Source organism: Ambystoma mexicanum, chromosome 13 (assembly GCF_040938575.1).
Source record: "Ambystoma mexicanum isolate Mex_15411 chromosome 13, UKY_AmexF1_1, whole genome shotgun sequence".
Classification (NCBI taxonomy): domain Eukaryota; kingdom Metazoa; phylum Chordata; class Amphibia; order Caudata; family Ambystomatidae; genus Ambystoma; species Ambystoma mexicanum.
In genome coordinates this window covers 396,722,829-396,749,632 of record NC_090938.1, presented here as the reverse complement: position 1 = coordinate 396,749,632, position 26,804 = coordinate 396,722,829, and the positions used below count along the sequence as shown (strand labels likewise).

The 26,804-nt window shown below is 43.8% G+C and overlaps 1 protein-coding gene across 6 annotated transcripts in view; it reads right to left on the bottom strand.

Annotated features, from left to right (window-relative positions):
* Positions 1 to 26,804, bottom strand: part of TSSK4 (testis specific serine kinase 4) — a 2,423,787-nt gene that overhangs the window by 2,301,228 nt on the left and 95,755 nt on the right. For all 6 annotated transcript variants that reach the window (XR_011282998.1, XR_011282999.1, XR_011282997.1 and 3 more), the window contains one exon: positions 23,076 to 23,224. The gene's annotated coding sequence lies outside the window, so the exon portion shown is untranslated. The remainder of the gene's footprint in view (positions 1 to 23,075; positions 23,225 to 26,804) is intronic.

The window sequence follows — 26,804 nt, the reverse complement described above, 5'->3', positions numbered from 1 at the left end:
TTGCCATTGCCATGGACTTTGGAACACCAGACAGCATTTGATTTGCTCAAATCCGCGCTGTCTTCAGCGCCGGCTTTAGGAACTCCGAATTATGACAAGGCCTTTGTATTGTTTGTGCATGAACGTGATGGATGTGCTTTGGCTGTATTAACGCAGGAGCATGGAGGGAAGAATAGGCCGTGCGGTTACTATTCCTCCGCCCTTGATCCTGTAGCATGCGCTTTGCCAAGATGTTTGAGCGCTGTTGCTGCTGCAGCTGCATCTGTAAAACAGAGTGAGGGAATGGTCCTGGGTCATGCGTTAACCATAATGGTACCTCTGTAGATATTTTATTGAATAACGTCCTAATGGGAACAATATATGACATATCAGAAGGAGGGCACGAGATCTCTAGACTGTATGAGATGGTGATGACCCGGGTGGGGAAGGATTTGACTCATTTGAGGCTGGACTGGGAAGCGGAGGTGGGGGCACAGATGACCGATGGAATGTGGGAACGTGCTATAGGATACCACAAGAAAGTGTCCAGAAATGCTAGATTGCAGCAGATACAGTTATACATAACGCATAGAGCCTATATGACCCCGAAGAGAATATCTAAGTTTGCAAACGCAGGAAGATAAGCATGCCCAAAATGCGATGAGGAAGATGCTGATATGACACACATGTTCTGGTCTTGCCCAGTGATTGAAGCTTTTTGGGGGGAAGTGGCACGGAAACTAGCGGATAAAGGGGTCACGCTCAACATAGATACAGCCTGGGCCTGCCTGTTGGGAGGGTTTCCCAGACCACGGAATACTAAACACCTTGGGAAACTGAGGGACCTGGCATATGTGCTTGCTAAAAGAAGGATTGCCATGGGCTGGAAGCAATGCCACAAGCCATGGGTAGAGGTATGGTGGCGGGACTTGCAAAAATGGGCGGAGGCTGAAACGGTGGTGTGGCAGGAGGCATGTAGCAAGTGCGGGGAAGAAGACGTGGGTAACCTGATGGCTTGGAGAATGTTAATAACAGGACTGTTTGGCACAGTAGTGGATTTTGCAGCTTCGGAAGGAAGCGACACCCAGCGACACGCAGCAGACACAGAACGAGAAATGCAAATAAGCTCTTGAGAGGGGGGATTTGGGGAGCAGTAATGAGCGTCAACTGATGTTCAAAGGTCTATTGTAAATAATGCTGCAAGTTTGGTTTGTATTGTTTATTTGTTTTCAAAATAAAAAAAAATTAAAAACTTTTTTTTTTTATTGAATAGAACTCAAACGCAACACCTCACTTCTGCACGACTGACAAGATACGAACTAATCTTGTTTGCCCCCCACATTCAAATTCAGAGGTGTTGTGTATTAAATCCGGCTTAACTTTTACCTGTCTCACAAAATACTGTTGATGGTGATGATACGTCACACGATTGCCTTTATATGACAGAACAAGAGACTAAAGGCAGAATCGATCTGAAAGACACGCCTTTGAATAGCCCACAAGGAGAGCTATTTTGTGATGGCTCATGTTTTAAACTTCCAGACGGTACATCCACGGCTGCTTATGCTGTTACTACTTTAAGCACGGTTGTGGAAACTAAAAGAATTATGCATAACTCTGCGCAGGCCGCAGAAATGATAGCGTTAACTCAAACTTGTGAACTTTCTGAGGGGCTTACAGTGAATATATATACTGATAGTCAGTATGCTTTTGGGGTAGCCCACAATTTCGGTAGACTTTGGAAAGAACGAGGTTTCTTGACTTCGCACGGAACGAAAATCCAGCACAGCACTTTAATAGTGCGATTACTTTCAGCACTTGCACTCCCTGTTCAGTTAGCTATCATAAAATGTTCAGCACATCAAAAGGTTACAGATGAGGTAGGAAAAGGGAATGCTTTTGCTGATCAGATAGCTAAACAAACTGCCACTGATTTCAGTTCAGAAATGTATGCTGTAAAGAAATTGTAAACGTTTGCACTTTGGGTGAAAGTATTGATGCTGTAAAAGATATTCAAGCAGATGCTAGCATAGAGGAAACTAAGAGATGGATCGAGGGTGTAGGGAGATTGGATGACGATGGGTGTTGGGTAGACAATATTAAAGGGAAATGGTTACTTCCTGACGCCTACATTACAATGATGGGTATTATGGCTCATGGTCCGACACATGTTTGTGCGTGGAAATTGACTAAAATGTTACACAGTGTATGGACCAATGATAAGATTTTCAAAACTGTGGTTTGCTTGCAGCACAATGTAGGAAAAGGTACCTCGACTCCTAGAGGAAGTTTCGCTCCACCTTCTGTCCTGTTTGTGGTTATTCACTTTGATTTTATTGAAATGGAACGTTGTAACAATCTTAAATATGTATTGGTTGTTATTTGTGCCTTTAGTAAGTGGGTTGACGCCTTCCATGTTAGAGATGCAACGGCCATAACCACGGCAAAAACTCTGGTGAAAGAGTTTTTTTTTCCTAGGTTCGGGCTGCCGAGAGTAATGTGGTCAGATAATGGGCCACACTTTATTGCCACTGTAATCCTACAAATTTGCAAAGGATGACAGATTGACAAGCGCTTCCATTCAGCTAGACATGCCCAAAGTGCCGGATTAGTGGAAAGGCACAACGGCATTGTAAAGAACGAACTCGCTAAGACGTGTGCTGGCACCAAGCTAAAATGGCAGGACGCCTTGCCGATCGTGTTACTGTCGATGAGAACAACCCCTCAAACTAAGACTGGGCTCTCTCCCTTTGAGGTGGTAATGGGGAGACCTGCTAATATTTGGGGTATGCCAAAAAGTCGCTCATTACGGGATATAGAAAATGTGCTTCTTTCAGATTACTGTAACCAGTTGACTAAAAATCTGTTTTCAATTTATCACCAGGTGCGAGAGTCATTTCCTGTGCGCTACGAGGATCCTGGTCACAGCCTATGACCGGGGGACTGGATCCTCACGAAGGTTTTTGAGAGGTCGTCTTGCCTTGCACCTCTGTGGAGGGGTCCCTACCAAGTCCTGCTAGCCACCCAGACTGCTGTGCGGGTCGTAAACACTGGATCCATGCGACGCACACCAAACGGATCCCACAGCCTGTGCCGTACGATACAGAAGACACAGAATCCCTTCCCACTGCTGTAACTAACGTGCCTGAAACAGCAACAACCAACAAGGGAGAATCGGAGACAAAACGGCCATCTTGTCTCCGCACTCCCCAACAGTGGAACTTCCGGATCAATCCTTTTCTGATCCCATTTCCGTCCATTCGCCACTTCCAGGAGGAAGTGACGACACTTTGTCCTCACCAGAAACTGCAAAATATAATTTGCGCCCAAGGAAGTAAATGTACAGCATGGTCTGACTGTGCGATTGAGAAAATCATTTGAGGGCTTGCCTTTTGGCCCGACTGTACGGGACGATTCTGTTGGCTAAGGGTTGTGTGAAAGACATTAAGAAGACGTGTGACTGGAGTCATCAGCAAACGAACAATTGGTGTTTTTTTGGTTGAAGATGACAATGCCTGCACCCGCTACCGCCCGTACCGAACTTTTAGATAAACATTTGACTAGCAGAGACAATGATCAAGCATGTAAGGAGACCCCCAAAGTGTATTGTTGCCTTTTTGTGATAATTACTGGATTTTTAGTAAATGTTGGGTTTGGGTTATGGTATCTGGAGGAAGTATATCCGTTAGAGGACTTTTTACCTATTGAAAATGTATCTGTTATTCCCACTCCTTCCGTGCGTGCAATTGCATACTTTGTCGCCTAGAGATTCTTTGCATAGACAGAACTATCAGAATAACACTCTTTTGTTAATAATGAATGCCACTCATGCAATTTTTAATAAGACCAATTGCTGGATCTGCACACATCTACCGCAACATGGGGGATAAGGGGCAAGGTTGGTATATTTATCCCTTACCTTTGACAACTGCCTGTTACGCTTCTCTTAGAGCACTATTTTTTGGTTGATGGAATGACAGCATCTCGGGGAACTTTGATGGTACAAATTTAAATAGTTTTGAAAAGAATGTTTTGATGCCCCTGGGATGCGCGCTTTTTGCAAATAGAAGTAAGCCAAACGTTGCTTCTGTTAGACCCTCTGATAGATTGTCTCGTCCCTTTCAGTCTTTAATATCTTTCAAAATGGCTCCTATAGGCTATAAGGATGCCACGCCTCCATCGTATTCTGTTAATCATAGCCCCGATTCAGTATCCTTCTGCATACAGATGAATGGAACACGGTCAATGGGTGATTTTAGAAAGTGCGCCAACGTTGCGAATTTGACTAGTGAAAACAGACCTCGAACCTGTTTATTTTGTTTGCGGTAATGTGGCATTTCCATGGTTGCCCAGGGATTGGCAAGGAACCTGTTATTTAGGGATTCTATTACCTGGGGTATTTATTGCCAGTACTCTAGAAATTTCGAAGACTCGTCCACGACGAAGTGTGAAAGGGGATACTCCGGCGCAAACTCTAGGAGATATTATGAAATCCTTTGTGCCATTTATTGGGCAAATTACGAATTCAGAAGATATCAGGGGACTAGCGAGAGTATTGGAGAGAACCATCAACCGGACCACTGACATACTCTATAATATGACGTTAGAGCAGAGAGCGATAAGATTAGTGGCTCTTCAGAACCGGACGGCATTAGATGTCATCCTGGTAGAGCGAGGAGGAGTATGTAAATTAGTGGGGTCTGCTTGCTGCTTTTACGTACCAGACTATTCTCCGACGATCTTTAGGGCTATCCAAAATCTAAATGTTCTTAGTTCAGAAGTACATGTTCCTGAGGGGAAACTGGGAACTTAGTACATGGTTTTGGGACCTCCTACGGTCATGGGGATGGAAGTTGTTTTCGGCCCTGCTGATTATCTTGGGAGGTTTTCTGTTTCTTTGCTGTTGTATACAGTGTCTCCCTGGTATATGCTCAGTATTAGGGGGTTGTTGTCATGATGCCTGCCCCCGGAAGACCAGACCAGACCAGGCCCAGCAGCCCCGGGCGCAGGCATCATGCCACTTGGAGCATGCCCAAAAGCCCCAGTTGGGGGCTGTTTGGATACAGTACTGGCGCCTATGGCGCCAGGCTCATAAAGATAAAGTCAGTCCTGGCGCCTTGGGCGCCAGGCTCATTATTGATAACTTACCTGAAGCAGACCATGCTGCATACTCACCTGAGGCAGACCATGCTGCATGAAGACTCAAGCCAAATGAGGCTTAGGAGGGACTATTTTACTGAAGGAACTATTTTGTTACTTGGGTGGGGCTGTGGAAGAATACTTACCTGGATCTTCTTCCAAGGCTATTTAAACCACGCCCGGACAGCCACACGTGCTTCGCGTTATTTTGCTTGCTGCAGCGTAACGCTCATCGTGTTTTCAGCAGCTCCAGTCTTCAGCCACGCCCGCTTCAGTCCTGGGACTCCTGAAACAAGAAGACAAAAAGGATAAAGGTTAGAACAGGAGTTTTAACTTTAATCCTTACCTGAATCCTGATCCATTTCGCCACGGAACTGAAAGACAGAAGTCTTTGAAGCATCGCTTCGCATTCCTACGGCGCCGCGCTGAACTCACCTGCTTGGTGGTACTTCAGCATTCCATCACGCTCTCTCCATCTCGCGGCCGCCCTCCGACACCTAAGGAAACAAAGACAGCAAGGTGAGCAAGGGGACTCTCTAAGGCCATACAAGCTACCCCCAAGGACTTACCTGATTTACCACGGGAGGTACTCACCTCATTTCGGGTCGGCACAGTCAGCTCTGCTTCATCGCCGTACCCCGGCCCCTAAAGGGAAAAACACAATAGACTTACCTGAATCTTACCGAGTGCCATTTGGAAATCTTCAAGTGGATTAATCGGCAACCTGGAAGGAATCGGACAGAGTGAAGAGCAGACATTTGAACTCTTATGAACAATTGGACTTTAGAGTCAATACTGGAACTCACCAATTCCTCTACGCCAGTGAAGTAACTGGTCATCAACGCGCCCCTGCGGTCGACGCAGGATGGAGAGCTCATCCTTCCAAACCATCAGGTGAGACTAAGGAGGGGACATCAAGAGTGTTCAGTGGGAAGACAACGGGAGTGGGGAAGGTGGGTTGACACTCAATTCCACGGGTGGTTAATTCCTCTTCTCCTTTGCAGAAGAATATTCTTGCGAGCCAGACAAACTAGGCTGAGCGGGCCAGTCCAGTCAGTCATCTCGCCGCTACACGTCACGCTGGTGGAAATAACAGCGGCCCAGTTCCGGTCGACGCCCCCGTGGGAACCAGGTGAGCATAACAGAACGCGAAGCCTACCCACAAATACCCACCTGGGTGTCATGGAGACCTCGGAAACTGATCAGTTGGCCCAATTATTAGGGGAATTAAGGGCCGAAGTGCATTCCGCCCGCCAAGAAACCAATGCCCTCAGGAGGGAACTGATAGTGTCAAAAGAACGAACTAATGAGTTAGCCAGACAACTATTACAGAGCCAGGATGGACAAACACCTCTACCAGGACTTGGGGCAAGTCCAGCTCCTGTACCATCGAGTAACCTGGTGCACATAAATTTACTTGGAGCCGTTCCTTTGGCTCCGCCTGAACGCTTTTTCCCGGAGACCCAAAAGGGTTTGCAACATTCATGAATCAATGCCGCTTGCACTTTTTATGTAGACCTGGAGCTTTCCCAAACGATCAGGCCAAGGTAGCCTTTGTACTTTCATATCTCAGCGGCAGTGCGGCGGATTGGTCCATTCCACTAGTTAACCAGGATGACCCGATTCTTCGAGATTTCCAGGGTTTTCGAACAAGCATGGAAAGACTATTCGCCCGACACTCCCGAGGACAGGCTTTGGACAACAAACTTTTATCCCTACGTCAAGGTAACCAGGATCTTTTATCTTACATTGCAACTTTCAATAGATTAGTAGTGGAAACCGAATGGCCTGAAGCCAAGCGAATCACATTATTCCATCGAGGACTTCGAGGAGAACTCAAAGATGTTTTGGCCCAAATCGTGAAGCCGCCTCAAGACTGTGCTGAATATATAGATCTAGTGGTCAAGCTCGATCACAGACTTCAAACCAGGAAGGCTGACCGAACCAACTTTGAGAACAGGGTGTTGGTTAAAACCCACGTAAGCTCCAAGGGAGTAGATGTCTCAGAACCAATGCAAATCGGGGGGGTTAAAGGACCCCTAACCCAAAAGGAGAGAGATAGAAGATGGCAACTGCAATTATGTTTATATTGCGGAACTGCTGGTCATTTTCTTCGGAACTGCCCTGTAAAACCACCCAAGAAAGTTATAGGAGCAGTAGACGAAAACCATGCGAAATCTGACTCGGAAAACGACCACGCCCGGCAAGCATAGAGGTCCGCTTGCCGAGCTTAAAGGAGGACACTCTGACCTCGCATTTCACCATACCCATGGTCCTTGTAGATCCAGAGCAGCCATCACGCATGCACGCGGTAAAGGCATACGTAGACAGTGGAGCCATAGGAAATTACTTGGACTGGGAATTGGCTACCAGGATGAATCTATCTCTCACCCGCAAGATCACGGCCGATGTTGTCACCACTGTAGATGGAATGGAAATTGCCTCTGGACCCGTAACTCATTCCACTGCAGAGATGACATTGCTGAGTCAAGATGGGCATCGAGAGGCTATGATGTTTGACTTAATCAAGGCCCCACAGTTTCAGCTGATACTGGGGATACCTTGGTTGGAAAAACATAATCCCTGTATTGATTGGCGAGAGAAGAGACTAACCTTCCCAGAATGTGCTCACACCTGCTACCCAAGGAAAACTCAAAACTCAGTCCTGGCCCCAGTAATTCCAGTAGCCATGCAATTACCTGTTGAATACCAAGACTTTCAGGATGTCTTCCAAAAGGAACAGGCAAACACCTTACCACCTCACAGATCGTATGATTGTCAAATAGATCTTGTACCTGGAGCACAAACACCTTGCAGCAGAATCTATGCCCTTACGTAACCCGAAAATCTTCATTTGCGCCAGTACCTAGACCAGTACCTTGCTAATGGCTTAATTCGCCCGTCCAAATCCCCTGCATCTTCAGCTTTGTTCTTCGTACCGTAAAAGGAAGGCGACCTTAGAACATGTATAGACTACCGCGCACTGAATCAGATAACCATCAAGAATCGATACCCACTGCCTTTGATCCCAGAACTACTAGACCAGGTGAAGGACGCTTGTATATACACGAAACTAGACCTTCGGGGGGCATATCATCTGGTACGTGTCAAAGAGAGTGACGAATGGAAGACTGCTTTTCGCACCAAGTACGGACTATTTGAGTACCAGGTGATGCCCTTTGGACTATGCAATGCACCAGCAGCCTTCCAGTTCTTCATGAACGATGTCCTCCGAGAGCTTATCGACGTTTGTGTGGTCGTTTACATCGACGACATCTTAGTATACTCTTTATCAGAATCTGAGCATGTAAAACACGTCCGAGCAGACCTAGAGAAGTTACGCCAGCATAAATTATATGCTAAACTAGAAAAATGCATCTTCCACACTACGGAAGTGGAATTCCTTGGATTTATTCTGACCCCGAGAGGAATCCGGATGGATACACGAAAAGTGGATGCCATTCTTAATTGGCCTTCGCCAAGTTCAATCAAAGGAGTTCAAAGCATGCTTGGCTTTGCCAATTTCTACCGCAGGTTTATCCCGGACTTCTCGCACATTGTACATCCCATCACAACACTATTGCGAAAAAACAAACGCTTTGTGTGGACAGAGGAAGCCGAGAACGCCTTCCAAGAGTTAAAAGCTAAATTCACATCTGCTCCCATATTAAGACACCCACGCCCCGAGCTTCCCTACATAGTGGAAACAGATGCATCCAGTTCAGCCATGGGAGCAGTCCTTTCCCAAAAGGATCCCGAAACTAACCAGCTTCACCCAGTGGCGTTCTGATCAAGAACATTTTCAGCCCCGAATTAAACTATGCCATAACCGACAAGGAGCTGCTGGCCATCAAGTCCGCCTTCAAGGCTTGGCGGCACTATCTACTGGGTGCCAGACATACCATCACGGTCATCACCGATCACCGCAACTTACAATACCTAAAGACAGCCAAAGCCCAATCTTCGCGCCAACTCCGTTGGGCATTGTTCTTCGCCGAGTTTGATTTTGTAATAACCTATCGACCAGGTTGTAAGAATGGTAAAGCAGACGCCTTGTCCCGGATTGGAATGGGAGAAGCAGAAATAACTTTAGAACCCGTACCCATAATTCCGGAACAGAGAATCCTTGGCCTGACTTCCATACAGACACTGGAGAACATTCAAAACAAGATCCACCAACTCTTTGATTCTGTTGCCCTACAGGACTGGGCAAAGAAAGGTCCAGAGTACTCTGTCATCGATGATTTACCTTATTACCAAGGCCGGCCATTTTTACCGCAAAAGGAACTACAGGAACTTGTCATTTCCCATTACCATGACACCTTAATAGAAGGGCATCCGGGAATTGCAAAAACCAAAGCTAAAATTAGGAAGCAATTTTGGTGGCCTACCTGGCGAAAGGATGTCAAGTCCTTTGTCATGTCTTGTGGCATTTGCGCACAAAATAAAGGGCAAAAGAAAAAACCTGCTGGATTATTGCAACCATTAGACATACCACCTACCCCTTGGCATACCTTGTCATTAGACTTCATCACGGATTTATCCCCGTACCAAGGTTACAATACCATTCTAGTTATTGTAGATCTTTTTTCTAAAATGGCCCACTTCATTCCTTTAAAAGGGATACCTTCAGCTTCAATCCTGGCCAAGGAATTCCTTGAAAATGTTGTCCGCCTGCATGGCTTTCCTTCAGTGTTAATTTCAGATCGGGGCAGTCAATTCATTTCACATTTTTGGAGGAAATGCTGCCAACTGGCACAAATTGATGTTAGGCTTTCGACCAGTCACCACCCTCAGACCGACGGTCAAACGGAGAGGACCAACCAGACTCTTGAACAGTACCTCCGTTGTATGCTACATCAGTCTGAGGGGAATTGGAAAGACATTCTGTGGATCGCAGAGTATGCGTACAATAATTCCGTACACTCAGGAACTGGACAAAGTCCTTTTTTTACCAATTATGGGTACCATCCTCGAACCTCGGATTTGGACTCTCCACAGCATTTAGAGATGCCCGCAGTGGACCATCTCCACGCTGTTATTACACAAGCCTTTAAAGAAGCAACCATCCATTTGCAAAAGACTAAGGAAAAATACAAAAAAGATGCGGATCAACACAGAAGTGAAGCTCCTCAATACCAAATAGGGGACCAAGTATGGTTAGCCACTAAGCACTTACCACTCAAGGGGAGTCGGACCTTTAACCCCAGGTATTTGGGACCTTTTTCTGTCAAGGCAATTATTAACCCAGTGGCCGTCAAGTTGGACCTACCTGCTCATATGCGAATCCATCCCGTTTTCCACGTGTCTCTTTTGAAGCCAGTGCAACCAGGAACAAGGCTAACCACTCCACCTGAACCTATCCTCATAGACGGGGAGCCCGAGTTCGAAGTCAAGAATATTTTGGACTCAAAAAGAGTGAGATCAAAACTCTTTAACCTAATTGACTGGAAAGGTTATGGTCCACAGGAAAGGTCTTGGGAACCTAGTGACCACGTGCATGCACCTCGTTTAGTGAAGAGGTTCCATCGGGAATTTCCAGACAAACCACGGCCAAGGGGGAGAACGACGGGGCTGTTTGGATACAGTCCTGGCGCCTATGGCGCCAGGCTCATAAAGATAAAGTCAGTCCTGGCGCCATGGGCGCCAGGCTCATTATTGATAACTTACCTGAAGCAGACCATGCTGCATACTCACCTGAGGCAGACCATGCTGCATGAAGACTCAAGCCAAATGAGGCTTAGGAGGGACTATTTTACTGACGGAACTATTTGTTACTTGGGTGGGGCTGTGGAAGAATACTTACCTGGATCTTCTTCCAAGGCTATTTAAACCACGCCCGGACAGCCACACGTGCTTTGCGTTATTCTGCTTGCTGCAGCGTAACGCTCATCGTGTTTTCAGCAGCTCCAGTCTTCAGCCACTCCCGCTTCAGTCCTGGGACTCCTGAAACAAGAAGACAAAAAGGATAAAGGTTAGAACAGGAGTTTTAACTTTAATCCTTACCTGAATCCTGATCCATTTCGCCACGGAACTGAAAGACAGAAGTCTTTGAAGCATTGCTTCGCATTCCTACGGCGCCGCGCTGAACTCACCTGCTTGGTGGTACTTCAGCATTTCATCACGCTCTCTCCATCTCGCGGCCGCCCTCCGACACCTAAGGAAACAAAGACAGCAAGGTGAGCAAGGGGACTCTCTAAGGCCATACAAGCTACCCCCAAGGACTTACCTGATTTACCACGGGAGGTACTCACCTCATTTCGGGTCGGCACAGTCAACTCTGCTTCATCGCCGTACCCCGGCACCTAAGGGGAAAAACACAATAGACTTACCTGAATCTTACCGAGTGCCATTTGGAAATCTTCGAGTGGATTAATCGGCAACCTGCAAGGAATCGGACAGAGTGAAGAGCAGACATTTGAACTCTTATGAACAATTGGACTTTAGAGTCAATACTGGAACTCACCAATTCCTCTACGCCAGTGAAGTAACTGGTCATTAACGCGCCCCTGCGGTCGACGCAGGATGGGGAGCTCATCCTTCCAAACCATCAGGTGAGACTAAGGAGGGGACATCAAGAGTGTTCAGTGGGAAGACAACGGGAGTGGGGAAGGTGGGTTGACACTCAATTCCACGGGTGGTTAATTCCTCTTCTCCTTTGCAGAAGAATATTCTTGCGAACCAGACAAACTAGGCTGAGCGGGCCAGCCCAGTCAGTCATCTCGGCGCTACACGTCACTCTGGTGGAAATAACAGCGGCCCAGTTCCGGTCGACGCCCCCGTGGGAACCAGGTGAGCGTAACAGATGTTGCGCGCAAGCAACAAGTGTATTAGGGCATAACATATACGCCCCAGAGAAGGTTTCCAAAGAGTATGTGTTAAAAGAAACTCTGGTGTCAGATCTAATTGCAATAGATATGTCAGACAATGATTCAGGGTGTATGGACGATGATGTATGGAGTTACTTGCAAGGAGATCAGAAGTAGTGTTAGCACTTGGCATAGGCCAAAAGGAGGGTTTGTCGAACTGGATATTAAATGATGCCTCCTATTGTAGCGATTGTACGTATATTGGCCTACGCCAAGTTGCTTAATATTGTACACGAATAACTCTCACGGCACAGTCTTGACCTTAGAAATTGATGTAAGTCGCCATCTTGAATCAAGCCTCCATTTAGGGTTAGAACTGCCATTTTGGGGTTTTGTACAAAGTCACCCTGCAATCTAAAATGGCCGTCCCGTGTGCTCTTGTTCGTGCCTTAACCTCTTCAACCTCTGTAGGAGAGTTAATGTCCAACCTGCCTTCAGGCTACATGTTAGGGTCATGTAGACCTTGTCCTTTGTTGACCTCAGGAGCAGGGGATTACTTGAATCAGCAATGTTAAACTACAAGTATACAAGAACAGTAAAGCTATCCAAATACGATACGTGAAACATTTGTTTGATCTGTATTAAAGCGATACGAAAAGAGTGTAACATTAAAATTAAAGAATAATGGAGTGTGTTAGTAAATGTATTCAAAAGTAAACCGCATGCACGAGATATGTAAATTAGGAAAGTGAACCCGGCGCGACCCTAGCCCAATGTATTATTAACTTGAAAGGGGTTGGACATCATTTTTACAAATTGTATAAATGCGTCGATGTCCAGCTAGGAAATTCTGTTCACTGCTCACATTGAACCCTGCTGGTGGTCTTTGTGATGTATTGACAGCCAAATAACTATTTGTGTGCTTTGTTGAATACTGTTCAGTTTTGTAATAAAGATTCTGGGAGTCTTCACAAGCCCGTGTCGGTGTATTTTCCTTTGCTTGGTGTAACAGCCGTAATATTATATTTTTTCTGATTCCACAGGCTGTGGGTCCCAAGAGTGCCTGTAGCAGCAGCAGTAGAAGAAATCAAGTCGGGTAGCAGAAGCTGCCCGCAGTCGTGATTGTGGAGTCAGAAAAGGGAAGCTCTGTACTCCAAATCAATAGAAATACCTTGCCCGTAACTGTAACCAGCTTTACTCATACTCGCATACACATCAAAAGCAAGTACAAATTGTTTGCAGAAGTGGGAAGTCTTGAGGAGAATGCTGCAGGTAAACTTATTGAAGCAGAACTGACTTTCCCGAAATGTTACAAGCACAGTTTAACGTCTGAAGAGGTCATGCATGAAACAGTGTTTCACCAATACCTTGGAAGCTTAAGGCTGATAGAAAGGAGGGAAAGAGTAGATAGAAGTTGTAGAAGTGGCTGAAGCTGAACAAAGAACAAGCATTACCCAAGCCAGGAGACCAAACCCTGTTAGTGAATCCAGCTCATTTAAGAACTGCACACTATTATTTTAGAGTCGCTGAAGCTGTTAACCCAGAGTCATCTAGTATAATGGTGACAAGGTTATCCAAGGATGAAAGAGTGACACTACTGCTTTGGGCTAACTACTGGAGGAAATTGTGTATTTAAAGCTGGGGAAATTGTATGTTCTCATTGCTTGCCTTAGGGAAATATATTATTGATGAATCGAGTTTCTCAATTAGTTTTCTTTGGTTAAGATGTATGTGGGGAGAAAATATCTTGTTGCTTCTACCACCAACTCACCTTTTGAAGGTCATCAACGATGAACTATTGCAAACGGAAAATGCTCATTGGTATGTTTTTATGATCTGCATACTTAAATGCCGTACAGCAGCTAATCGCTTTTTTTTTTTAGTGAACAGTCATTTCATAGGTAGGTTTTAGAATTGTATAACCTTTTTTTTGTAACCTTGATTTTAGGTTATGGAACTATATTAAGGATGGTTGCTAGTCCCTTTCTAAAATCATGTTAATTCAGATCTCCCAATATGAAAGTATTATTTGATGGATTTTATGGATTGAGATTTGATTTTGCACAATTGCTATTTTGCACATAGTACTGGAGGAGAGTCCGCTATCTGAATTTCCACAGCTGTAGTGTTGTACATTGTAATGAAGGAGTACAATAGTAATATTCAAGATTACCAATTGTTATAAGAAAATGCTTAATTGTTTGTAACAATATCAAGATTTTAAATGTTTGTAAAGGTTTTGTATAAACCATATGCAAATAAAAATTAAAAGAAATCTGGTTAAGGGAGCTAGGTACATGTTAAAAAGACTATATTTCAAATCTATACAGCGGAGACTGTTCAAGTTGAGGAGAAATAGTCTGGAAGCTAAAGACAGATTTTGTGGTAGCTGCAAGAAAGAAGGAAAGGCTAAGAGGCTACTCGTTCTTGCCATACCAGAGAGAAGAGTGCCTTGCCAATCTGTAGAGGTCAAAGAGGTCTTGTGGAAGTTGCCTAAAACGTTACGTTGCAGTAGCAGCAGCAGAACTGTGGTCGTCAAACTGTAGTAGTTGAACGTAGTAGAAGCAGAAGTCAACTGTGGGGCAAGGAAGCCTGCTCGCACAATATCATTTGTTGAAGAGGGCAAACTCTAAGCAGAAGCATCCTGACAAACAGTATGTAAAAGATGCAGCAGAGGTTCTACAGAGGAGAGTTGTTGCAAAATAGAAGTGGTACTTTGTCTTCAACTCCACCCATTCTTTTCGGAGAGGAGGTTATTCAGGAACCCCATTGGTGTTATGGTTTCCTTTGTGGAACTTAGAAAGGGAATCTTTTTATCAAGCGAAGAACTACTACCAGTGGATTTTTATTTGTTTGAACCTTTGTTTCTTTGGAACTTTTTAAGACTTTATTCAAGACTTTCTCTTTCCTTGGAGGAAATTGACTTGGAGACATTCCAGATGGAGCACAATCTGCCCAGCAGAAGTAGAAGTCATCCAAGACAATGGTTTCTTTGGTAACCTTTTATTTATGTTATTTTCATGTTGCTCGAGTATTTATTTAGTTTAGTGCGAGGGTTAGTTGTGTATGCTAGGAGGTTTTCCCTTAGTTCTTAGACTAGGTAGGGAATCCTGTGGTAGAGTAGGTATAGTTAGGGTTTACTTTATAATTTTGTTAAAAGTAAAACGTCGGACCTTGAGAAACTAAACACAGTCGTGAGTCTCACATTACTGACCCCTCACAGAACGTAGAAATTAAATCCCTGATTCTAGACACCAGGTATAGGGACGATTGCCCTTATGATCCTGTGCAGACTACGCTATTTGCCTGCAGAGCCATATTCGAGAGAACCGCAGCAAGCAGACCATATTACCACTGGTTACAATTGCAGAGCTTCCCAGGCTTCTCCCCTACGTGGGACGTCTCGCTGTGATCACACTGGTCTACCATGGTATCAGGCGATAGGGGATTTGTTTTCAGAGGGTCTGTTTGTGACAACACACGTGGCGGAATGAACATAAGGGTAGGCCATGGAGCTGCTTCAGCTCTACAAACTGTAGTGCAGAAAAGATAGGATTGTTAACCAATTGAACCTCCTGAGAACGCAATGGTCGTCCTAATCTCCAACTCTTATGGCGGTCGTAAGCTACAGGCTGCCCTCTACAGGGGAATTGTGGATGGGGCCCCAGCGATGGAGGATAAAGTCAGAGGGAGGTGGGCGGCGGAACTGGAAGTAAAGGTGACTGATGGGTGCTGGAGGTCCATGTGCATGTTCACCAAGTACTGTGTCAATGAATATGTGATTAAAACTAATCCAGTATAAAATCCTGTAGATCGTGCATTATAAGCCGCGCAAGTTGGGGAAACTGCATATTGAACATGGTGGTTGCTGTCCAGGGTGTGGTACGTTGGACGCTGGGTATGCACACATGCTATGGTACGGCCCGGAGCTGGAACAGTTCTGGTAAAAATGTTTCTGGTACATTGTCTGCTATATAGACAGCTGGAGAGGTTGCCTATACTATGCTATTTGGGGTTTGGAGAGAACTCCCTGAGCGCCCGTTGCGCTCTTTTTTTTAATATAGGGTGCATGGTAGCTAAGCGTTGTATGTTATGGAAGTGGAAAGACTTGAATTCTCCTAATGTGAAAGACTGGCTGAGGGGATTAACTTGGGTCAGTAACTATGAAGATGCTTATATAACGTTGCAACCTGCAGCATCCCGACCAAAGGATATATGGGGAGGGTTCCAGTCATTACTGGATGGGTAAACACTGTGCCTGGACCTCATGGTTAATATTGCAATGATTGTACCTATGATTAATGTTGTAAGGATACGTTTGTGATTGCGCTTGCCGAACTTAAAGTTTCAATTTTTTTATTTTTTTAAAGCAATGGAAAGGAAGAAACCTCAGGTTTAGTTGAATGCTTTGAGAGTGCTCACCCGCCAGACTCTGATTTTCCCAGGCGACTTGGAGTGTCGACTGTCGGGTTTCCACTGTTTGTTCCAAGGGAGGACATCTACGTGGTGCGGATCCAAGGATTTCTCCGGTCGGCTGGTGGTGCAGGATACAATCCCTGGTCAAGAAGAAATGCAGGATTCACTGCTGCAGGCCTCTTCTGGACAACTCACAGGAAAGTGATTTCTAACTACGTTCACCACCTAGTGACGACTTCAGGTGTCTCTCAAGTCACAATTGAATAAGACCTTCCAGAGCAGGAACCCTTAAAGCTGGGAAGCTGATACTCGCAGGAAGGTGACTTTTGGCACGAGCTGGCGACCACCGAAGTTCCAGATGAAAGCCCAGAATGGCAACAGTTCTGGTGAGATAGCCCATTGGAGAGCTGGTCAGTCTACTGGGTGGTCCAGGGGCACTTCTGAAGGTTCAGGATGGCTGGATCCTCGAGAACGTGTCGAGACTGGTTTCTCCCACCAGTCCAAGGGTTGAAGCAGCACACAAGCCTTCGCAGATCAGGTAATCCAGCAGGGCTTCACTGGGCCAAACGCAGGAAGCGATGTAGTACATCTTTGGAGTGGGATCAGACAATCCCACCCCTTCCTAAGCCACACACACACACACACACACACACACACACACACATGCAGGTATCACTTGCCTGTGAAAGCAGCAGCTTTCCAGAGTAAGTGCATGACATTATATGGCAAGGCAGGAAGAAGGCCAAACAACAATATGGTCATATACCAATCGGAAATCTTGTGGCACAGCCATTTTAGGGCACTAGCCATGTCCAATAGCCATATAGGGTAAACATATAAAAGTAACCCCAAAATGACAAGTGTTAAAGACTAGGGTGATACAAAAGTACCTCCATTACACTGCATTGTAAGATGCTATGTGCAATGTTACAAAATGTAAAAGAGAAAAGGGAAACAGTTTCTTAGTACAGATATTCGGAAGGATTTATCAGCTACCCCTTAAACGCCGAAACCGGGACAGAACAGAGTAACGGATACACCATTTGGAACATGACGTGTGCAGAGACTGCAGAGTCGGACCGGAAAAGCACTCGGCAAACGCTTAAGAACTTGCAATGCCGAGGAGAGTGGTGAATTGCAACATTCCCACTGGAACGCCAACCCACTGGCGCACACCCAGAGAAGGTACCAGGGTTGCCCAGGGCAAGAGGGGGGAGGCGAGCAGAACCAAAGAAAGAGAAAGTAACTGACACAGATGTTTATGGGAGCCTGAAAAACCTGGAGCATTGATTTTTGGCACAGAGCACAGAAACAAGCATCAAGGTTAAGGAAACCAGAAAGCCAGAGGGGCCTAGAGAACCTAAGGAACATTTTTGAAACCAAAAAGAGAAGGCAGCCTGGAGGTTCCATCAACTTGCTCATGACAAAACCAAGCAACGGAAAAGGTGGTGGAAAAGGAATAAGAGAAACATTCCTCCACGTAATGAACTTGATACACTGAGTTATAGGAGACTTGCTACTTTTGAAGAGCTCATCTTTTGTTAACTATTTTTGCGCTAGGAACCATCTCCAAAAGGGAGACCTATGGAACATTGGCCAGACAAACCTGAGTTAAAAGGGTATTGGTCTGGCATATTTTTTCTGTTTTGCTAGAGTGGTAGGGCCAGATAGAATAAATGGGTTTTGGTTTGGAAGATGGATGAGCACCCTTAGTTTAGTAAGTAGGGAAATCCCCCTTAGCAATAGGGATAGATAGGCATTTTACCATTTAATTTAAATAAACAGTCAGACTCCTAGTTCTCCACAGTGACCAATCTTGAGTTATCTTGACATCAGGATGAACTGCAAGGGGAACTTCATGCACCAACTTCAGGTGGAAGGGCCACACACAATTTCCTCCAATGGTCTCTGTGACAAATCAAGAGAATTTGCCCCTTCCCCCCAAAGGGGAGCAACCCCTTTGAGGCTATGGAGGTGAGCCCGCTATGCAAGACCCTCCCCCAAGGGTCTGGGCAAGTGGGATTAATTTCCACATGAACTCCCTATGCACGCAACATTATCTGCCTATATGGGATTGCCTTCAATCCCAGGTAATGTGCCTTCCTTTGGTTTCGCTTCAGGTAATGCTAGATCCAATACGACACTTTGAATGTGAACTTGTTTGTAACCGGGACGAACCGAACGAGACGAGAGAGAGAGAGAGAGAGAGAGAGAGAGAGAGAGAGAGAGAGAGAGAGAGAGAGAGAGAGAGAGAGAGAGAGAGAGAATAGAGCCATACGCAGGGAAAGCGGTCTGATGTTGCAACGTCTTCGATCGGCACAGCAGTATGGAGCCGCGGAGCCCGCAAAGACGAGAACGCCAGAGGAAGACGTCAGAGAACCGGAGCAACGGACAGTGGGGAAACTGGTGTCAGGGCGGAATATTGTAGACCGTCGTACATGGTGGCATGACCACAGAAAAGCTGTGGTGGGACTGAGGTTCGATAAACAACGCTGAAACCGGAGAGGAACGGAGGAACAAAGTCTCCCGTCGGCAGCCTTACACCGAGCACACCAACACAGCAAGACACTGAGAACGAGTCTGCAGTGGAGTTGAGAAAGCAACCAGAAAGTCAAGGAAATCGACCTGTGCCGGCACCAAAGCCCTGTAAATCCACCCACCACAACCGAAGGTACTGGGGTGGAACAGACAAAGGGGAGGCATCCAGGCTTAAGTGAGAGAAGTAGCTGAAGTTGTAATAGTGTATGGGGCATTGAAAAAGCCCGAGCATACATAATGGAAGATACCAAGGAGAGGTCTAATCAATATAGATTGTGAAACCTTGAGAAAGGCTGAGCGTACCTATTGGTTGACACCACAGAGAGTTGTAACCAATATTGATTGGGGGTGGGGGGGTGCAGTCAGAGAGCAAATACCTAAGAGAAAGCAGATACCAAAGAGGGTCGTCCCCCAAAATTTACTGGGAATCATTAAGAAGCACACGTGTGTATATGAGGAAAGAGCGAGAAAGCTACCAAGCATAATTTTATAGGAACAGTGGAAGCCATTACTAAGAGACTTTCAAAACCACTCTGACTTAAGTTCAAGTATCAATCTCGAAAATCAAAGACAAAGAAAGGGGAACCCAGAAGAGAGGTCCCATGACTGGTGGTGTCATGCTGTTGTGAAGGGTATGCCAAACCGCAACCAAAAGAGCGTCAAATATAAATATACAGAGGAACAAATGTAAAAGACTACACCAAGAAAGACATTAAAAAGGTCATCTCTAGATCTTGCACACTCTGAGGTAGTCGACGTATGAATATACAGCACGAACTACAGAAGCTCATGAAAGACACTGGGAACCAGGATCAATAGTTTCTACTAATTAGATTACAGTTGGTGGCAAAATCAGACCTGTTGCAAGTGGAAAACCCCTGAAAACTAGCTCAAGTACAGCTAAAGGGAAGTGTTTGGCAATCTTTAGTTTTTAGTTTAAGTGTTAGGGTCAGACAGAAGTAGATTTTGGACTGAGGACATTTTTCTTTGGACCCATGATGATAGACTAGCTCCCTTAGTTTGGTTAGGTAGGGAACATTCCCATGGCACTAGGGCAAGTTAGGCATTTTTCTTATTATTTAAATAAATGAGTTAAAAATGTCCAACGCAAGTCTGACTCCTTCTGCCCCGCTACAGCTTACACACTAGTAACACACCTTCCTGTAGGATTCTTTACTTCTCAGGAGGCTCCTCCTTCAATTGGAAGCAGGCCTTTCTCCACAGGCCTTTTAAGGATGATTTTTCTGGTTGACACTAACAAATCTCATCCTTAGAGTAATCCTCCTTTGCAAGCAAGCTTGGCAGTGCAGGATTCTCGTAGGAATAGAGTTTTTGACAATCCTGCTTCCACGTTAGGAGCAGGGATTTGGCCAACTACCTCAACCTCAGTCCTAGGTCTACCAGGGGGAATATTTTCCTTCCCTCTTCCTTTATGTTTGCTCTCTCCTTTAGCCTTAGGTTTCCCCTTTGGTTTAGGTTTGCCCTTAGACTTGGCTAAAGCCACCTGATTTTGAGACCTAGTGCTTCAAGGGTCTGCAAAGTGTCTCTCAGGACCCAAGTCTTACAGTCTGATCACTAACATAATTCTTCTAGATACTCTCCTCCTCACACTGACAGATGCCCTATCCACTTCACTATTCACATTCTATTTTAAGATCTTTCAAAAATCCTAATTGAAAATGTAGTAGCCCTTCTGAACAATTTTATTTACCCTCTTAATTAGCACCGATGTCCACAAATTGATTGTGAATCCTATGAAAGTGAAAAATAATCTGTATGACCACGATAGGTGCTTAAAAACTGAGAAATTAAATTCCTACCTTGGTTACTCTGAAATTCTAAATTCATTAGGAAATATATCTGTTTCCTTGTAATAAAAGGAGGAGTTGGTAGATTAGATTAAATTAGAGTAGATTAAATGGACTGCCAATACTTGGTCACCTCGGGCCGAGACTAGGGTTTATCGAAAATAAAAGATCATGGAGGTGGTGCTAGGACCAGAGGTGCTTGCATCCTCAACGCTGACAGGAAATAAGTAAAGGGGGAATTTTGCAAAGCGCTTTTTGGAGACTGGGAGTGCTGCACCTTTGGGACTTTGAGAAGGAGACACCGGATTAACCATCTGGGGTTAGGGAGCCATGGTCGATCTGGATGAACAATTTGCGCTTTCCAAGATTGGGCGCCGTCAGTGTTGGTAGGGAAACAGCTAAAGAGACATTGCTTGTTGAATGGAGAGGTTCAACAAGAGACTGCAACCTCATTCTGAATTACAAATTCTGGGAACGAATTGAAGGATGCAAGAACCGATTCCAGCAGGAGCATTGTCATTTTTTGCTTATGTTGCAGAGATGGCACCTCAGGGCGAACCTAAGGTAATCTCTAGTGAGTGGAGAGGGAGAGAAGGTTGAAGTATAGGTCATTTGGAGTTTATTTATGTGATCCCCTAAGTAAGAGAATAAAGGCATCTGTACAAACTGATATGCCACGACAAGTAGGACAGGCTTTTTCTCTCTCTTCTGCAAGGTGATGAAACTAGGCCTACAGGTGCACTCGCAGAGGCCCGTGGAGCTGGGGCGGCTTCTTGCCAGTATTCTTCCTGTCTGTGAGGTGGTGCAAGCTATGGCAAGAGGTGGAGGGGGTTCCAATGGCTGGGGGGCTAGAGCTGTGTCACTCTCTTTCAATACATGGAGTGACACGTGTGGCAAGGATAACTTAGGTGGGACCTACCCTCTGATGGGCTAGAAAAGAGGGATACCATGTGTCAGAAATGTTAATCCTGTTCTGGCATAGTGATACTTCCTTTAACTGCTCACCTCGTCTGTTTGTGTGTCAAATACTTCTCATGAAGGGTGGCTGGATTGCGCTATTTCCCACACAAATGGGCTAATCAAAAAACCATTTGCGCAGCAAGTTACGGGGGGTGGGTTAAGGTTTTTGGTCTATTTTGCGCTACTCTGCCTTTCAGTGTATTTGGAAATAAATGGTTTGTTCATATACATTCAGCGATAGTAGTGTAAAACAGTAAGTTCAAAGTGTGCATCTTTATTTCAAAGGCTCAAAAAAAGAAGAAGAAAAACAAAAAGTCCTGTGTGAACTTTCTTTCTAAATTTAGAATCAGCATGGACGAGCAAGCTTTGCCCATTTCCCAAGTCACATCCTGGCCCGAGACACACACACAGCATTGTGGCTCTGTAGCCAGCACCTTAAAAGACCTTGCAACCGCATTTCTTTTGTTAGCAGCAGCAGAGCCTTTCTTATGCGTGAAAGGAAATTTTAAACGGAGAGACCTGGAAACAGCTGTGATCTTGCAAACCTGTGCCCACTACAAAATCACTTAAGTCACTTAAAAGTTTGGTTTTGTCAAAAAATCGTCATGGTGCTTCCAATTCTCGACAGTTATGCCACATTGTTGATTTAACAAACGATTATACAAGCCCCTTCATACTCGCTATATTAAACGCTGAAAAAGCTTACAGTCTCACTGTACTTCATATTTCATTCCCTTATTGAGCACGACAAGGGTCCTAAATTCATTTCCTACACAAAATGTTATGTAGTTCTCCTAGGTCTCGCATTTGGATGATTAATACCCTCCCATACCCTATTAATTTACATAGGGGTGCTCGACAAGTTTGACCTCCATCGCCACTTCTTTTTATCTTAGCTCTAGAGCCGCTACTGCAAAATACTCGTAATGCCTTTAGAATTCAAAGTTTTAAATATAGTTTAGAAGTAAAAATCTCTGCTTGTGCAGATATAATTCTTTACTAAATGAACCCCAATATGTCACTTCAGAATCTATGGCATCAGATTGATTAATATTCTACTGGTTCAGGGTACAAACTTATTAATACATCTCAAATTCTCTTATCCAATCTCTGTCCCTAGTCAGATGTCCAGCAATTTACCAATCATATAGATTATCTGCGTCTATTAATTGCTAAAGACTCTAATTATATTATAAAACGGATTTCATAAAATATTTTCAATGAAGTAACAGAAAAAGTCACCTCTTTATTAGCCATGGTGGGGTAGTTTATAAACCATTACGATGATGCTTATTCCCATAATTTAGTACCCACTTTATATACCATTTTTTTCCTGATTCTTTTTTCAAAAACCTTGAATCTATTTTATAAAAAAATTTCTGGAATAACAAAACCTCTCGGATTGCAATTCATAAATTTAGATTACCTAAATGTAGAGGTGGTGTTGCCTTTCCTGACTTCCATCTGTGTCATCATTGTTTTCTTCTCAGACATTTTTTCAGGCACATCATATATCGTAAAGTCAATGATATCTCTCCTTCAGTTGCTGCAGATTGGAAACTTAATTGCTTCATCCTAAAATTCACAGAAGGACCTATTATTAAAAAATGTTATGTTCTCATATGTGCCAAGCGTGCATGGAAATATATTTTAGATACTATAGGTGAAGATGTTACCCAATATAGCACTCCTATTTGATTTAACAAAGAAATAACTGCAAATAAATCACTTTTTCGGCTTACCTAGTTTAACAAAGGCATTATCTATATTCATTAATTATTCCAGAACATTTCCCATTCCTTTATCCTCTTCAAAATCATGTTACAATCTTGAACACATAGAACACAGTGTATCTTAATCTCATCAATGTCGTCCCTAATTTTCGATCATGCGCTTCATCCAACCTATTTCAAATCACAATCTAACTTTTTTTTAAATCTACTTCGATTAGAGAGCCTCATATATTTATAAATGTTTGTGGATGCAAAAGATACCAGATGTCAAATCTAAAACGGAACTGTTGTAGGAAACTGACGGTTTGATATTCATATTCAATGTTGGAAGAAAATATGAATCAGAGTCCAACATTAGAGCTGCTGCTAAAATAACAATCCACCGTCTTTAGAATTCATAGAGCTTGTTTTGCACCCCAACGGATTTCTAAATGTGCTTCCTCTCAAAATGATACCTGTAAATCTTTCTAACACAACAGAGCCTCCTTTAAACATATCATCTGTGAATGTAATTTCGTAAGATCTTTCTGGTCTCTGATCTGGCCTATTTTGCATAAAATATTCAAAGGTCTTGCCCCTCTTAACTTTTGGTTCATCAGATCTTATATTTATCAATTCCCCAACATAATAAATTTATTTATTTTAAATTGCCTTCCAGGATATACCTAAACATTGGAAAGAGGGACAAAATCTTATCAGCGAATGGTGGAATTTGGTATGTTCTACTCATAGAATTGAATCTTGTATTGCTAGTCACACTCGTGCTACACACATACAAAGTAAAGTGGGCTCCATTTATTACATTTCTTAACTAGAGTCCTATTGCTGGGATGCCACACTTTGATTGCAATAAGGCTACACAAGCAGGAGCTAAAGAGCTCTAAGCTCCCCTCAACTTAGAACCCTGTCATGGCGGTTTAGGAACACAAACCGCAATGACAGGGTTCAAAATTGAGGGGAGCTTAGAGCCCTTTAGCTCCTGCTTGTAGCCTAGAAGAGCCAAGTTAGCTTGACACCAATTGCTACCATGTGCTACTTTTGGCTCCCCATACCAAATGATGCAGGACAAACACACCTATGTAAACTTAATTCTGTGCGTTGGGGACAATCTATAAATAAACTTTAGGACACATCTATTCAACATTCAAAGCATAAGTGGTCATAAATAATGGCCAAATTGATTATCCTGGACCTGCTTTTAGCTCCCAATTATAAAATCTTAATTTCGATCCCTGCATGAACATTTACACTCTAATAATAGGGTCACTCTCTTATCTCAACCCCATTCACCTCTTGCTTTTGTCTTGCAAGGTATTTATTATGTTATATAAATATCTAATTTAAAAGCGTTAGTTTACAGTATTCAACTTGTTATTTTTTTGTTTCAACACTGCACTTAAACATGATCATACCAAATATATTTCTGCATTATCCTATTACATTTATAAAATTCAATAAAAAGTATTAAACTAAAGAAAAGTGAGTAACAGACTAAAGCCCCTTTAAAAGACGAGTTTATACAAATGATGTCCATTAGCTTGAAATGCAAAAAAGGTTTGCTTTATGTCCATGGTCAAATATTCTTATCATACATAACAATGAGCTGAACGTTTGCGACAAAGAATCTCCATAACTAACTAAGTTTATTGCACAACTTCTTTCAGTGTGTGTCTGAAAGAGGAGAACGTACAGCAGCGTTAAATACATGGTTTCAGGCTCTCATTATTTCATAGCCCTCAACTTAGTTTTTCTTTCCTTTCAGGAGGTGAAAAATAATTTTAAAATAATATTCTTTTAGCTTAACATGATTCCTCAAGGATTTACATGGTGTAAGGTTGCTGCAATTAGTCTAGTTTGCAAGTAAACTATTATACAGTATTATTGTAGGCATTGAAATACAAAACCTAAATATGTGCACCAAGTAAAGCTTGAAAGGGGTGTGGTCAAGTGCTTAAATTGCAGTGTAGGTTTAAATTTGTTCTTCGATGTGTAGCCAAAGTGTGTGATCCTGGGCAAAATATTTAATCTCACTCTTACTTAACTGCACACATTACAGTCCATTTTATAGATTAAATTCACACTTAGAAAAAAGATGCCTCAATAGTGGGGCACATTTAATGATTGTAGGGACCAAATGGTATACTGTAAGGGTGCAGAAGTAGACATGGGACACAAAGGTGGCATGCTTGTTGGCATAAACCTTTAACAAAAAATTAGGAAGAACCCTACCTGTCCCTATAACTAAGAGGGGTTTCCCTGCCTCAAACAAAACTAAGGATGATGTCAGAACGTCCATCAAAAGTAAACAGTCCACTGTCCTATGTCCCAAATCTATTTCCGACCGTTACACTTCAGAAGAAAAACTTAAATAACAGGTTTTGCCCTAACTCCAGAAGGGTAGCTCCTTCCTTCTGGATGGTTTTAGGCAGTTTGTAAATGATGGGGGAATATCCTGCTTCCCCTGGCTGTCACTACACCTTTCTATATAGTTCCACACAGAGGACGGGGCAGGGGGCTCCCTTCAAATCTTTATAGTTACACCAAGATGGGTAAAGTGTCTCTCTTCCCCAAGCCTCTTCCAGGCTCTCTTCCAACAGAGGATACATCTTTCCTCCTGTGGTCTTTCCTCGACTTTTGCCAAAGTATATTTCTCTCTCTGCATGTCTTCTCTTGACTTTGACTAAAGAATGTTACTCTTTTCTGATGGTCTTCTTCTGACCTTTGCCAAAGGATATCTCTCCTCCCCCTTCGTCTTCTCTTCTGGTTATGTAGTTCGCAGACAGTTTCTTAGTTTTAAAAAGGCTTGTTTTCATGCCTGGTTCACTATCCTTCCAGGCATGGTCTTGTATGTACAATTCTTCAAACCTCTTAATCTCTGGGTGCCAGACCCCCTCTTCAGGTTTATAATGTCTAACTCAGGACCTGTTGACTATCCTGCCAGGCAGCATTCTCTTTTAAGTATAACTCTCCAAATTTTTCAACATTTGGGTCCCAGACCCTTATTTCTCTTCTGGTTTCTTTGGGGTGTTCTCTCACCTAGTATGTTGTAGTTCTCTGTTTGGTCCAACTGGGACGAGGAAGCTGGTTCTGCACTTCCTCCTGACCACAGCCTCAAGGGTTTACCAATGCCTTCGAGGACCCCCTCTGCATACCTTTAACTTGCTCCGCGATGGTCTCGGTTGTAAGGAAGGCATGGTATCAAAGTGAGAGACAAAGGCGATCACAGTTCAAGGGTGTTTATTAAACTGTAAAATGGGTGAGATAAATGGCTAATCTAAGATTGGAGCAAGCTACGACCATCAACTAATAAGAATACCGTCCAAGTGGAGTCTAGTCAAATAAAAATGGCCTATACTAAGAAAACCTATTGCCAATCCTTACCGCTATGCTACAAAGTAGTGTGGGATAATGTTCACAAGAAA